Source organism: Osmia lignaria, chromosome 14, assembly GCF_051020975.1.
Source record: "Osmia lignaria lignaria isolate PbOS001 chromosome 14, iyOsmLign1, whole genome shotgun sequence".
Lineage (NCBI taxonomy): Eukaryota > Metazoa > Arthropoda > Insecta > Hymenoptera > Megachilidae > Osmia > Osmia lignaria.
In genome coordinates, this window is record NC_135045.1 from 10016471 (window position 1) to 10031611 (window position 15141).

The following is a 15141-nucleotide window of genomic DNA, read 5'->3' on the forward strand; positions in this document are numbered from 1 at the left end:
CACATACGTTAAAATGGCAATTAGGAATCAATGAAATATTCATTCGATACAAACGCTAGACTTTACGATCGCCTAAAATTTGCTTGTAATTATCAATGGATGAGAATTATTATTCGCTCGGTGAATCGCAGCGTTCCTGTCCCATTTGTCGTCGCCATTGTGTTTCGCATTCACGAAAATCGTACGGCGAATAATCAATCGATATTTACATAGCCTGATAATTAGATTGTCCTAGAGATTTGGATTGAAGAGACGATACAGGGTAAGGAATCTAGTTACCTGCAATTAGTTGATTTCAAAAGGACGTACGTACCGTTGGCGAGGAGACGACAAAATGGGGATGGGTAGCACGGGTCTGTCTCATTAAATTTTCCAATTTGCTCGATGAACTCTTGGAACGAGAGACATGGAAACAAAGGCAGAGAGAGAAAGAGGGTTATGCAAAAGTTCTGGAAGAAGATACCTCCGCGTCGAGGTCGCTGTATTAATGCCCTTTGATACAAAGGGTAATGATGTTTGATTCTTAACGAGAGCGAGAGACAATGGCTTATTAAGTAAACATAGGGTAGTTGCGAGCCAGCCCAAAGGTCCGCGTAATAATAACATGTGGCTAACGGGCTGTTGCCGCGAGTGTTATGGAAATTTGTTTATTAAAATAATCACATTAAAGCAGCAAGCAATTTTCTACAACCTTGGCCTGTGCAAAGCGTTCCACCGGTGATCAAAGACACAGATGTGCACCAACCGTCCCTCTCATATATTCTAAGAAACACCCCGAACTTACCCCATAAAAATGAACCAGCCATAAATACCTGTACAGGGAAGATATTAAATATACTGCAGGTTCGGACAGCTGCGTCTCGGCTCAACTATGTTAAATTTTCTATGTGATCAAAATTGCACTGACACGACTTGACGACATTCTCGATTAATAATAAATCTCTAGTAAATTACCCTATAATACCAATAACAATTTAAGAAATTTTACAGTGTACCTTGAATAGAACTGTCAGTTGACAATTTTCTAGGTATAAAAAGGAACTCGAAATCGAGAAAACTATAGAAAGCACAATATGCGCGTCATCGTGCAAGTTTTCCCTGCATTATTAAAGAAGCAACGAACGAGAATTTAAATTTATCACCCTGCTCGAATATTCGAAAAGGTGTCGTATCCTGGAAGCTCGTAATAATTCACGACGTATAAATCGCGAGCGGGATTGGCATGCGAAAATTGACGGGCAATGATGGGCCTGTGGAAAGTACAATCTTCTCGGCATACGCGTTGTTACATAGAATATTCGAGGAGTCAAGAAAATTGCGATATCGGTCGCGTTGATGTTCCTCAACATTATGCAAACGCGTCGCACGAAGAAAGCTGAACAATCGTAAAAATCTTTCGCTCGCTTGGGCGAAAAAGCAAAACGATCGTTTCGTTTTAACGACAGTGGCACGTTTCGTTTCGCCTGAAGCGACGATCACGGGTCCGCCATCGATTAGTCGTTTAACGTGTTTTACACGAATAACACGACCGCAAATAACTTGTGGCCAGGTTACTGGTTACGATCCATTAGTTTTCAAGCGATAGCAAACAGAAACATTGATTTGCCGTGCCTCAGGTGCGCACAATATGTCTTCTTTCGTTTCGAGACTGGTCTCATTATCATTCCTCCGCTTCCAGAGGAACGATTAGTTGCCCCGGCGTCTATTAATAACGATAAGGAACTCGAAATCGTAAGCTGACTGTGATACTGTTGGGCCTCGAGACGGGCGATAGATCACGCGTGGATTAAAGTAATAAAAGTGATATATATCGCGGAGATAATTTTTAATCCTTTGAGCGAAGAGTTCTGTAGACGTTAATATTTACCGGAGACAGAACCTGGATAATCGTGGCCCATGAAACAATGATTACTTTTCCTCGTGCATCTGGAATTCCGAAAACAATGGCTACATTAAGAAGAGTCATTCGTTATTTTTGAAAAATAAAATCTAAAATTTAATTTATTTAACACTATTAGTGGAGCACTCAGTCAAAATTTGATTTAAATCACTTTAGTGGTTCAGGGAAGAGTAGGTCATGAAATTCGACAATTTTTCGTATGGTTAGTTCGGTTATGGATCATTTTAATCAAATAATCGCAAAATTTCTCTCAGCTATCGGAAAATAAAATAAGATTACGAGCTATGGAAAACTGCATTCGCTGTATTTTAAGGTCGATCATTCATAATATATAAATTTGGTGGAAAGGAGACGCGATTCGGAGCTCGACGGAAAGGCAAGTCGTAGGAAACAAGAGTGACTCGAATGAATGATAGAGCTACGAGGAGGAACGCGAAGGTACCTGCTAATTAATGGAGTCATCCATCTGACGCCATTTTGCTACTCGCAGACCGCCTTCCTTCCGGCTGCTTGCTGCGTTTCTGGGCCAAGCGTAAACCTTTAAACGTTGTCCGTGTCTGGCGGGGGCCACCGGCTGCCTGCATCGGCAACCGGAACGATTTGTAATCCACCAAACCGTACCCAAAGATTGAGAGAGGCCAACGGGTCTTACGCTGCCTTGTATAAATTAGATTTGATGGCGTCCCTTGCCAACACCGGCCCGCCAATTTCACCTGTATGCTGTTCAACCCAAACAGGCTGGTGTCTTTTGGAAAATTGATGCTACGGTGGATGAACCTTACCGCATGTTCCAGAATCCCCTCGTGCAATTACTTTTGCCATTTAACGATTCTATTTGTATTGTCACTATCCTATCTACACAGTAGAGGAAATAAAGAACATTTAAATTAAAGCTTAAATTTTTTTAAATGATTCTCGAAAGGTAAAGTTATCATTAAACTTGCCTTTTCTTGATTAAAACACATTAATCACCAGCTTGCAAGATTCGCAAGTGAATAATTAACAACTATGGGTCATGTAGTAGCAGAATCTTCAGGTTCGGCGGAGAACGTGTTATGTTACTCAGATGGGAGCTATAGAGAAAACTCATTATCAAGATAATCCTCTCCTGTTGGCAGGTGCTCGAGCGATAATGTGTTGATAACAAAGAGCATCGCTTTAGCATAATGAAAATCTAGTCTTGCCTACTACTTGTCACGCGTTTGATCTTTATCGTACAGAAACGGAGCAGTGTGATATTAAATTTCATATGATTAAACCTCTGGGAAGCAAGCGGTTGACATTGAAGTAGTAATTTTTCAGTAATAACGAAATTTCTTCCTTCATCCGCTCGCTTCTCGTATTATTCTCTTTTATAAGTACCAAGTATCCATCCGAAAGGTCGGCGACGCACGGTACTTAATTCTTATTTTACCAAATATTTTTCCCTTTGCGAACTCACATAATAATGCATTTCTTCCAATAATTTATATTAAGAAGATATCTCCAGGTCGAGCATTTATAGCCAGTATAATGAAATTAAACATGAAGCAGTTCTCATTTGTCCATTAAGCTTGAGTCTCATATTACTGGAGAATTATTTAATCCTTCATAATTAAGGTATATTCATAATCGCTTAATAATTTCGCTGATAACAATATATTATTCACTGAACGACGTGTTTCTAGCTCGTTTCCGTTAATGGATATAATTCGGATGAAATCCGAGCAATCGGACATGTCGAAATCAGGCGATGTATACCTGGAAAAAGAAATTAATTCGTTAATAAATGTTCCACGAAGTTTCACGATGTCGTAATTATGTCCCATTATTTTTCGACTATGTATTTATCCTTTTAATTATTTGCTGATAAAAGGCTTAATGATCACTGAACCGAATGAATAGCGATTATTGAAACTACTCTCGACACTTATTGTCGCAAATATTATAAGTAACGTATCAACCCTGCTGGAATAATTTCCATATTTTCTACCGTGATATAATAATTCACAGATTTTGCTTGAATAATCATTTAACATTATTAAAATACACTGGATATAGAGTTTTAGAGTTCAATTTATGAATATTAAATTTGCCGATTTAAACAATAAATGTTTGGGGTAATGATTTCTCAGTATATATGTAATTGTTGAAAAAAGGTAATCAAAAATAACGATAAAATACTTTAATTGAACGTTTGGAAACTTGTTTTCGCATCCGTTTATTCACACATCGTTCCCATATTTTTCGCTATATTATATTTTATTTCTGAGAGTCTCTAATCCCTCTTTCAATTATTCTATTTGTTTACCGAGTAAAATTTTTCAGCTGCAGTTTTCACCCGTCTTTATATCCCTTAATGTACCTTCAATTATGAAAATTTAATTTCAACGAGCGAATCCACTGAATAATGACCCTTCATTAGCGAGTTGAAGTCAGGTAAAAGTTTATAACGAAGATTTATCGCAATTTCGTCATCTGCCCGTAATACGTACACCCTTCTTTTTCTACTTAATCTTCATAAAAGTTCAACGAATTACGAACCGATACAATGTATCATTTTACAGAACGAATAACTTTTCATTTTCCAAAGTGTTTGAAACAAAAAACAAAATTGATCGATTGACGTTCCATGCAACATCTCGTAATTAAAATGATCAAATGTGTTAAACAATATTCTCCAGAAAGCGATATCTGTTTGTTTGGACGTCATTGTCGCGTAACCATAATGAAGCACGATTAAATTCATAACACTTCAGAATGTCGAGCACAATGGCGGAACAACAGGGACTTAACAGTATAAAAAGTTGTTAATTCACTCTTGGGCGCCAGCTATTTTACTCGATTATGCCACTTGAGCTTTTATGAAGTTGTCCCCACAGTATCGGACCCCAACCCTTTACTTGCCGGTTACTTCGAAACAAAGACACAGACCATCTCGCCGTCCTGACCAACACACAGCCACCAACTTTGTATTAGCTTAATTGATTTTAAAGGTGAAACTGTAGCGGTACTTTTTCCCGCAAAACTTCCGTTCGGTATCGGCCATACCGCCAACGATCCTGAACACTAACCACCGATCCATATAGGGACAGTTTTGTCAAACCTGCACGAAACTATTCCATCAGAAACAGTCAGGAAATTGTTCGAATTTCCAGCGAACGACGAATACCACAGAATCTTTTGGATAAAATCATGTGTGTATCAATGTATGAAATTTTTCTACTATTTTGTGAATTCATTCGGGAACGATTTGGATCATCAAATTTCGACGTTAGAGAGTTTTAGACTATCAACGATAATTCTACACGTAGAATTGTTTCAGAGTAAATCTGTGTAAATGCAGTTACTTTAACGGACTCCGGAATTAATTAAAGTGACATCAGCTTAGCCCACGATCGTGTTTACTGCATGAATATTTAGTGGGTGTATTAGATTACATCGTGAACACTCTAATGACACTATAGGTAAAATGAACTTGTAAGTATTAAATTCATGTAAATCGGCAGGAGCAGCATTTAATATCAATAGATGTCTAAAACGTCTGTACACCGAAATGGCATATCATCTAATTGGTTTGATCCAATTGAACATTAAATAGAATACCTCTATAATACCATGAATGGAAACATTCAGGAAGATTATTGAATTTACAGGACAATTTCGAAACATATTTAAATTATATCGTTACATCTATCGTTTCAAAAGGAAAATATCTTTATTACAGATTATATACTCATTGTCAGTTTTGCATTACCACTTTAGAAACGGGAACCCTTTGCAAGTGCTTACATTAACCGAATAAAGTAAATGAATGCAGCCATTCTGAACAATTTTCCTGTAGAATATTTAACTGAAATTTCTCTGCTAGTTTGCTTTATAACTCCAATCATTTGTAGCCAACATGGAAATGTACCATAAAAGCAAACGTACAATTTTTTACGATAGATTTACATACCACACACAATCGTTTCGTTGCTCTACAATTTTCAACCGTTTCGTTTTACCAAATAGAAATGTAAAATTAACGTTCCACGAAATTTATTTAAGCGAAATTTTGTCGATATTAAAAAGCTTTACGATATTATGATGACGAGAACGAATGAAAAATGAGAACCATGAACTTCATTGAAGTTTCAATCACAAACAATGATGAAGTACTTTTTTTCACCTGACATTGAATATTAACGCTCTTCTTTTTATCTACGATTTTATTTCTCGAAATTTGTTATTATTTATCGATGAGAAACTCTAACAACCCGTCCGGTACGGTGGGTGAGGAACAAAAAATTTATTTATCGCTGTTTGCATGCCAATTTATGAAACATTAAATGTTTTAACAAGAACAGTTTACAAAGCTATGCATCAAAATTGTAACACTCGCTTTAATACCATCACCCTGTACACTTTCTACATTTTTAATGATCCATGCTAAGAATACGTTTATCCTTTCCAATATTAAAGGCGGATAAAGTCATTTATAAAATAATCACAGAATTCTAAGAATAATTCCCAATTAAATTTTGCGATGACAAAAACCTTTTCGAATAATACTATTACAAATACCAAGGATTATATCAAAAATTTCCAACATTTTTATCACCGAGACACGGGAACAGTGCAAATTTGCATCGTTGCTGCTGTCATTTTTATTTTTACACTCCACGTGTAACGTAGAAATACGTGTTCTATGTTATACTCATAAATCACATTGCTTCTCGTTGAAGTTTTACATATTTTACGAATAACATCGTCAACATTCATAGAAATATTTATTAAGCACCAGATTTGAATAATTCTCAAAAACTATTCAAAACGTAAATCGAGATTTTACGCAAAACATTACTTTCTTTTTCAATGACAAAATTTTTAGTGGTTTGCATATATACAATTTTTTAGGTTACGAAAGATTCGACTAATATCAAAGAATTTAATCGGGTGGGGTACATTATGTCTTGGTAGTATTTTGGTTTACCCTCTTCTATGTAATAGAAAATATAAATTCATCGTACAGAATATTAAATGTCCCTGGCGAGGATAGGAGAAGAAACAGAGGAGGGGAATAAGGAAGAAGGTCGTGATGCAGATCGTGGTTGAAATTACTATTCCAATTGCATCTTTCCAACGTTAACGCTCCGGCTAGGAGGAACAGGAAGGGTTAAGGCAGCTGGAAAGCTTAATTTGTCGGAGATAGTAAAATCCACGGGTTTAATACATATTTATAAAGCGCATTACTGTAACCCAAAGAATATTCATGAAAATCTTTCCGGCCGCGGTCTGCACTCCCGCGTTTCCACGTCCGCCTTCCCATTTTCAGGAAAACAGAAGTAATACGCTGCAAACTAAAGCCAGATGTTAGAACCGTACCAATGCAGCTTATGATCTTTCTTATTCCAAGTTACGATTTACATTGGTGGTGAAAAATCGTTTGAAATAATGAAAATTATAAAAAGAAAATCAGTAGACAGGAAGTTGAATAGAGGACTTCAGGGTGGATTTGAATAAACGGAATGTTTTATTCCTGTTTTCTATATAACAGCACCTGAAATTATTGAAATTTTCTTCATTACATTAGCACAGCTGTACAGTTTTCCATTCATCCTTGAACATTGCATACCGACTGCTAAAAAAAAAAAATTGTAAATATTAATCATCACAATTATAATAAAATTAATCGACAGTAAAATATTCTTATGGACGTACAGGACACATAGCTGCTATCTCAGGGTAATGACATCTATTTTTGTAGAAATCTCCTCATCTAGCCTAAAAAATATTGAATTATGTTAGATGAATGAAACATAAAATTTTGTGCAAATATTCTGAAAAGAAAATTTAAATATTTTCAAATCCTTGCTTACCGCTTTCGTAGAAGTCAGGAAAATTCCTGACTACAAAACCAAGGAAAAGAGCACATAAAGCAACTTAATATTTTGATACATGTTTCTTCCTATTAAACTGCTGATTCATTCAATAATGGTGCATGCATTGGGGCTTCCGCTTTTTATACGTAGCCGCTATTCGATGCAGTAAACAAACGTGTAAACATTTGCACATGTTTTGATTTCATTCTTTTATGAGATTATAAAATCTAGGTATTAAAAATTAGTGTGTTACAAAAATTATGAATCGTAACAAACAGGGAATCTATATTCTTTTTTTGTCTACAAACAAGTACGACAAATAACAATTCTAACAATAAAATTAAACTTTCATGTCGAACGTGTTGCAGCTGTATCAATTTATTGAATATTAAATTCCGCGTATAATATTACAAACAATAACGTAGATAGCATTATGTATCCCATGTAATATCATTGTACCTGTTGTGCCTGGTACAATTTTCTGGAATTATTGTATAATAGTTCCGCGAACAAGATTACAAGAATGATTCATACGAATCGTAATTTGAAACATTATAATATTGTAAATCACAAATTTGCTGGACATGGCAGAGTATTCATGGTATCTGTTACTGGAAAATTAGTCTCCAAACAGAAATATTAATATCAAAGACATGCAATTTATTTCATGCTATTAATTAAACAATGACAATTAAAATATAAATAAAATTAAGCTGTCCACTGCCCCTGTCGTTGACTCGTCCATATGAAGTTATACTCATTTACCACATATGGCCTAAAAAATAAAAATAAAAATTGAGATCAATCATTAATTCGTATATTATTAAAGGGATAATTAAAACGTACCCAGTATGCCCAAGGCAACCTGTTGTTTCCACAATTGCATATTAGAGACAAATAATCAGACCTAAAATTTGTCATTTATTCACATACAATTTCTGTTGTTTTACCACTTTGTGGAGGAAATTTCAATGTTCGCCTACCACAGCTGGTGTCACGCAAAAACCTGATGTTAAAACAGCATCCACAAAGAGCTTATCGAAAATTATAGCTTTAAAATCAATGCTTCATAACAGAGGTTTAGGAAAATAAGATTACAAGAACATATTGAAAAACATTTAAACAGAACCTCCAGACATAAGTTTTAATATTTCAATGATATGCAATTTATTTCATACTTTGTACTTAGACAATGAAAAATAAAATTCAAAAAAAAGTTTGACTCCTTTCTTGGATGTGCCAACGTGCATGTCGTTCATTCTTCAATAGGAAGTTATCCTCGCTTACGACATGGTTTCTAAAAAGTAGAAAAAATAGAATTAGAAACAATAATTGATTAGTACTGCGATTATAGCAGTTGCAACGTACCCAGCATGCCGGAGGCAAAAGCTTTCTTTTACAATTGCATCCTATAGACTATAAATAATCAAACATAAAATTCGTTATTTTAGAACTTACAATTTCTTATAAATGTAAGTGTTTACTTACCTCTGCTGGTGTCACTAAAAAGCCTGACATTAAAACAGCACCCACAAAGAGCAAAAAGAGTTTCGACAATTGCAGCATGTTGCTGTTTCATCGAATACTGCACATGATTCACGTTAATTCAGAATTTTATATATACTACACCTTATCGACGCATAAATATAAAAGTTACAGTTGTAAAAATGTTTCGTGCCACAGGTATTAAAAACATGTCAATTTTTATTGAAAAGATAAAATTTCATGTCACGTTACGTATGATATTTGATTTCTAGATGATTGCAACGTGTTAAGTTTCCACTGGTACGGTTTTTGGTTCTAGTTGGGTCGTGTTGCCTTTGACAAATTATCGTTTAAGCACCAAAGTTGTTTTCTATCTCGTAAAACAGGAGAGTACTCAAGTTTCGATGAGCTTACGTGTTGCCGCATCATGCCGACTTGCAAAAAACGCGACAACGTGAACAGGATGGTTCGAGGAATAAACTTTACCCGTTTCCTTCGTATTTTTCTGTTCCTCGAGCTTTTTCAGCACGACCATGTTTCGTTGAACAAAGAACCAGACGACTTGGAAAATTAATATTGTTACGTTTCATCAAAACATTTCAGTTGTAATTTTATTCCTATTCATCCGGCGGTTTCAGTGGCTCTTTAAAGTATATGCGAGACGTATATGCGATTAATTATGTAATTAATTAACGATTTTGTTAATTTCAATGAGAAATGCTTGGAACAAAGTGTTATTGTAAAGTGTATTTATAATTGATTACAAAGGATTTCTCGGTCCATGAATACTGATATTTCCACTCCAGTATCTCACACTGATGATAATTAATTGCTCAAGACTGTATAGCGTATTGATCAAAAAACAAAAGTAGGTTTAATATCCGCTTAATTTTATAATACTTCACTTTGATAAGAGAATACATTCGTGTTCGTTCGTCTGCACAAGTCCTTTGCCAATTTCAGCAGAGGATACTAATAACTTCATTACCTGCAGTTTGTTAATTACTATATAATATTATATTTATGTCTTATGATTCTATTCTGGGTGCATTTCTCGAATGTTACAAGTCAACAACAAAATCAAAATTTATGGAAGACTGTAACGATGACACGTGTTTACGAACTCGAGGATGCACGAGCGTATCGTAATGCATGTAAACGAAAAGGTGCATCGTTTCCTCTTTGATGTAACAAGAGTGACGAGAAGGTACAGCGCGGGATCATTTCGCGGATATAAGACTTTCGCAACACCCTCGCGAATACTGTAGAAGGCGAAGAAGAGCAGAAGCTCGGTTAGTTGGGGAAAGTTTCACGACTTAAGCTCTATGCTTCGTCTTTCTTCTCGCTCTTGAAACACAGCGTATCTAAGGAAATCATTAGCCAGGTATCAGAAAGTTATCACAAGACAATGGAGAGCAGATCGGGTAACTTAGCGAGAAGCGCAAAATCGAACTCGACTACCGCTTCTGCAAGCGCAGATAAAGTTACCCTCTTAACCTCGCTTCCTTATTTTTCCTCCCTTTCTTCAACCTTCTTCTACCCCCCATTTCCGCCCATTTCTCGTTTCATTTTTTTCCACGTCGAAACGCAAGTCCTTCTTTTTTTTATGCTGGTACTATTACTACTTTCTATTTCCTTCGGTACTCTCGTTCCAACGAACAAGGGGATACGTGTTTCAAAGAGAATCCTGCTCCCTCGACTGATTCTGACAGAATGTGCTGACTGAGATCTGATATTTTTTCTCTTCCTCTTCTTCTTCTTCTTCTTCTACGACAGAGACTTCTTTTCGAGAGAGGGGAATTGTATATTACGGGAAAATGAAAAGTTCGAACGAGTGGATTCGAAGAGACGAACCTCGTACCGAGTCTTGATGGACAAAACTTTCGGGAAACTTTAGATTGCCAGCGATCCTTTGTCGGATCAGGGAGCAATTTTTCGAAAAGATTAAGAGAACTTTATAAAATAAAAGGGAAAAGGGATAATTGGTTATAAGGGATACACGATCGCAGAGGTGTTATAAATTCGATAATTAAAAAGTCCATGTACGTAATCACGGTTTATACATATTATCGTTGGCGTATTTCGTTCCGGAGTACCAGAATTAATTCCCCGCAATTTGGTCGCACGATCCGAAATCAAATTACCTTGCCGTAGACGGCCAGGTTTCTGTTACAACAGCAAAATTTACCGCAGTAATAAGGGACAGCCGAAAAGTGTGTACCGCGAACCTTGGATCTGGCTGTCCGTGAAACCTTTCCAGATTTACATAAGGGCCTCATTTGCATGAACTTATTAAATTTTTGGCACGAGTAGTAAAACATCGTAGGTAGATACGAGCGGAACTACCAGCAGGTGGGTTTAATGCGTTTTAATACAGGCTCCTTTTTTTACGAGCGAACTTGCAAGCAGCAAAAAGCGTAAAATTTCTCGCGTCTGTTATACTCTGGCCTTAAATTTGCGTAATGACAACTTCCTGCTACCATCTCTTTCCCTCTTTTTTCCTCGTCCTTCCGCTCTCCAATTTTCCTTCGTTTTCCAACTTTTCGACAGCACACACATGCTTGTCCGAGCGAACACACGAGTCCTTTATACCTTAAGACTTCCGGCTTAAATGCGCATTCACAATGAATTCGACGCGATTCCGATTCGCCAATGCAAAGAGGTGGCAGAAAAGCAGCGCATCAAGGATCGACGCTTTTTTATGCGCCAACGGGTTTCTCGCTTCTGGAAGAACAATAAAATCGAGGGCCGTTGCTTTCGCGGCGCGTATTTAAAAGGGTAAATTGAACGTTGCTTAAGCGACATTTGCATGAAAGAAGGGGACGTCTTCGTTGACGTACTTCTCTACGATGAAAATTACTCTTACTTTCGTCGTTGTCCGCCAAAGAGACGCGTCGTTTTTAGACGATATGAAATTTTAATTAAATGGAAACAATCTTCTAGGGTTCGCTATTGTCCTTGCTGAATGATTTTTATTGCTAGACATATATCATGTTTTCGATTCGCATAAACGCTTTCTGGACGTGCGTGTTCCAATGAATGCCCGTTAACTCGTTCTCAGCAACCAAACTGCCATGATTTATGGGCACAACTGTAATTTTATGGACATAACTGCGAACTTCTAATTACAGGCTTCTTGTACCTATGTTAGTACCAAACATCCACCTTATGCTTCGTGAACTCGCGGTACACTACCGTTGTTTACCCACAGTAACGTAGACAGAGTTTGCAATTATTTCCGACGGAACAATAGAATCATACTACCGTTTGAAGACGCAAGTCCTACGTAGTTAACTTCTAAGATAATTACGACACTGTAAATATCGTCATGATATTATTTATTTTTTAGTCTATTTAAAAATTTCTCAAGATTTTTAGTCAGAAATATTTGTGAATTGTTTCTAGAGCGTTTATAAGACGTTCAGCAGATTATTTGTGCAAATATTGTTTGGGGTCGTAGAAACAGGGTCCGAAAGTTGGCTTACATAAACTACCAGTTCTAAGCATGCATCACCTAGCCGGTGTGTGTATATTAGGCAACGATTTGCGGATTAGAAACTTCGGCTAGGCGGAGTTGTCGAGACGCGTTGCCAGACTACGTAATTAAGCAACAGCTAAGGAGACGCGAAACTTGGACGTGATTACATCCCGAATTTGTTAAAGCGTTGCCCTCGGGCATGAACCAAGCTACCTAGGTTTCCGATGCAAAACGCTTTGCGTTCGTAACGCAACCCGTACCTTGGAAATTAATTCGACAAGGCCACGGCTAAACGTTGCAAATCTATAGTAAAGCTCTGCTAAAATTATGCCACTTTGAATAACGTTATTTGCTCATCCTATGGTCACTGATTCTCATACAACTCGAAATGAAAATTTATGGAACAAGAATTTATAATGAATTAAAATTACACCAGTTGTAAATTGACCAGTCGTGATTTTAATTACGCTCAATTAAATAATTTCTTAAGTATCATAGTGGATGGTGGTAATCCATATAACAACGGAAATGATTATCAAAGAAATCATTGGAGCAAAGTTTTGACAACGGAAGTTCGGTCGCATAGAGGCACGTTCGAGAAGGGACAATGTATCCCGTGCAATTTACCGTCTCCTCAAACTACAGGAAACTTACGCCCGTAAGGAATAACCTGCCTCGCCCGTCGGTGGCCTCTGAGTTTCCAACTAGTTAACATTACAGCAGCGCGTATATAATATTCCATCTCCGCTCCATTTCAACTTAAGCGTAGTCTGAAGCCTCGACGCTTGCAGCCGGTGTTCTATGGATAGTCGGGGAAAATACGCAACCGAGGCTGCAATAAAACGCGCGAACGCCTCCGGATGAAATAGAAACGGCACGGTGCAGCAGCCATCGGTCCTCCTAAAGGGGAAACCAATAAGAGCCCGAACTCTTCATTAAAACTCCACGAAACTCGGCGGAGCGCGAGGTTAGAACGAGAGCGGGCTAAAAAGTCGTGAAAACCGTTCGGAGGATGAGTGGGTGCAACCCTTGAGCACCTTCTCCATAGACCGCCCACTTTTTTCCAATCTTTCACCCTTTCCCTGTCCCTTTCTGTCCTCGTTTTTACCCGCTCTCCACTGGAGACCGTCTATCTGTGACATAAACCAAGAGAACGGGGATATTAAAAGTTATTCCGGCACCGAATAAAATATCCAAACTTTTCGCGACGAACTTTCCACCGGTGGCGATAGTCCTCCATTATCCTGGCTCGGTTGTTCGAGCTGGGGACGAGGGTTGCACGCTCGAATGGTATTCGGTGAAACGAGGAACGTTGGTGTAGCCGAGGAAAAGGAGAACGGTGCCGGCTGGCTCGTCTTCCAACCAAGAGAAAGACTTCTTCATAAGCCTTAAATGAATCTTCCACGGCGGTCTTTGGTCGCCCCGCTTACTTTATACTCCTACCGTATATTCTTCCGTCCGGTCTTATCGCGCGACCTACCCAACGACTACTCCGTGAGAGAATTCCCCGGAACTTTGCTTATGACCGTACGTGTCTGAATGCTACGAAGATACGTGGAATTCTTAACGTTGCCAGCCGCCATTCTGTTTCAACGCACGTAACACGGCTGCCGTAACAAGGTGGCAATTAAAACGATAACGCTTGACTGCCGGGAATTTTCGTGGGATTCGTTGCGAACCGACATTCGGAGTTACTTCGGGTTCAGATATGTTCGTTGTGATAGAGGAACGCTTGTAATTACAACATTAATTACGATATTAATATTATATACATTTTATGGCACGATTGTAAGATAGACGATATTTAATAAGGATTCTCGGTATAAAATTGAATAAAACAGGAGTTAAAGATATTATTGGTGTCAAATTATTTCAATTCTTGATATATGTAAGTTTTCTTTGACAATCTAAGCATCGATTGTAGTGGTGGAATAAAAATTGTAACACAAAATCAATGTCACAGTTTATCAGAATTCATTGCATCCGCCTCAGGAGCTTGCCAATCTATTTAAATGAGACTCGAATCGATCGCGTTGACTCGGGAAGAGCGTAGAAGAAAGAATATTGAAGTGATGTTGACTGAAGTTGGAGAACTATTTTCCAAAGAATTTGAGCCCGTCTAAGGATCCGCGAAACTCCGTGACAAAGGCAGCGTCTAGTGGAGTCGGGTAACAAACACTTCGTTCGTATCGAAGATAGAAGAAGAAGAACCGAACGTCGTAAGGAGTACCCTGCTCCTCCCGTGTTACCTTCTCGTTTCATCCGAGCTTTTTATCGTCGCTTTGTCGGCGAATGGGAAATTGTACGACTAACTTCGTTAGATTGTCACCAGCGATCCAGGATGAAAAATTCATGCTCGATGTTTCGTCGATATTCAAATAGACAGAAAAGAGAGACGGAGAGAAGAATCGGTAGAGGAGAAGGTAGAAAAAGAG

At 37.7% G+C, this 15141-nt stretch overlaps 1 protein-coding gene and 1 long non-coding RNA gene across 2 annotated transcripts in view; both read right to left on the reverse strand.

Annotated features, from left to right (window-relative positions):
* Positions 1-2751, reverse strand: part of LOC117605714 (uncharacterized) — a 29628-nt gene extending 26877 nt beyond the window's left edge. Inside the window, exons 1-2 of the long non-coding RNA XR_004581780.2 lie at positions 2343-2751; positions 1868-1926 (exon numbers count right to left, since the gene is read on the reverse strand). This is a non-coding gene — a long non-coding RNA (uncharacterized LOC117605714). The remainder of the gene's footprint in view (positions 1-1867; positions 1927-2342) is intronic.
* A 118-nt stretch (positions 2752-2869) lies between these two features.
* olf413 (DBH like monooxygenase olf413) overlaps positions 2870-15141 on the reverse strand; it is a 193860-nt gene continuing 181588 nt past the window's right edge. Inside the window, exon 11 of the transcript XR_004581779.2 lies at positions 2870-3640. The gene's annotated coding sequence lies outside the window, so the exon portion shown is untranslated. The remainder of the gene's footprint in view (positions 3641-15141) is intronic.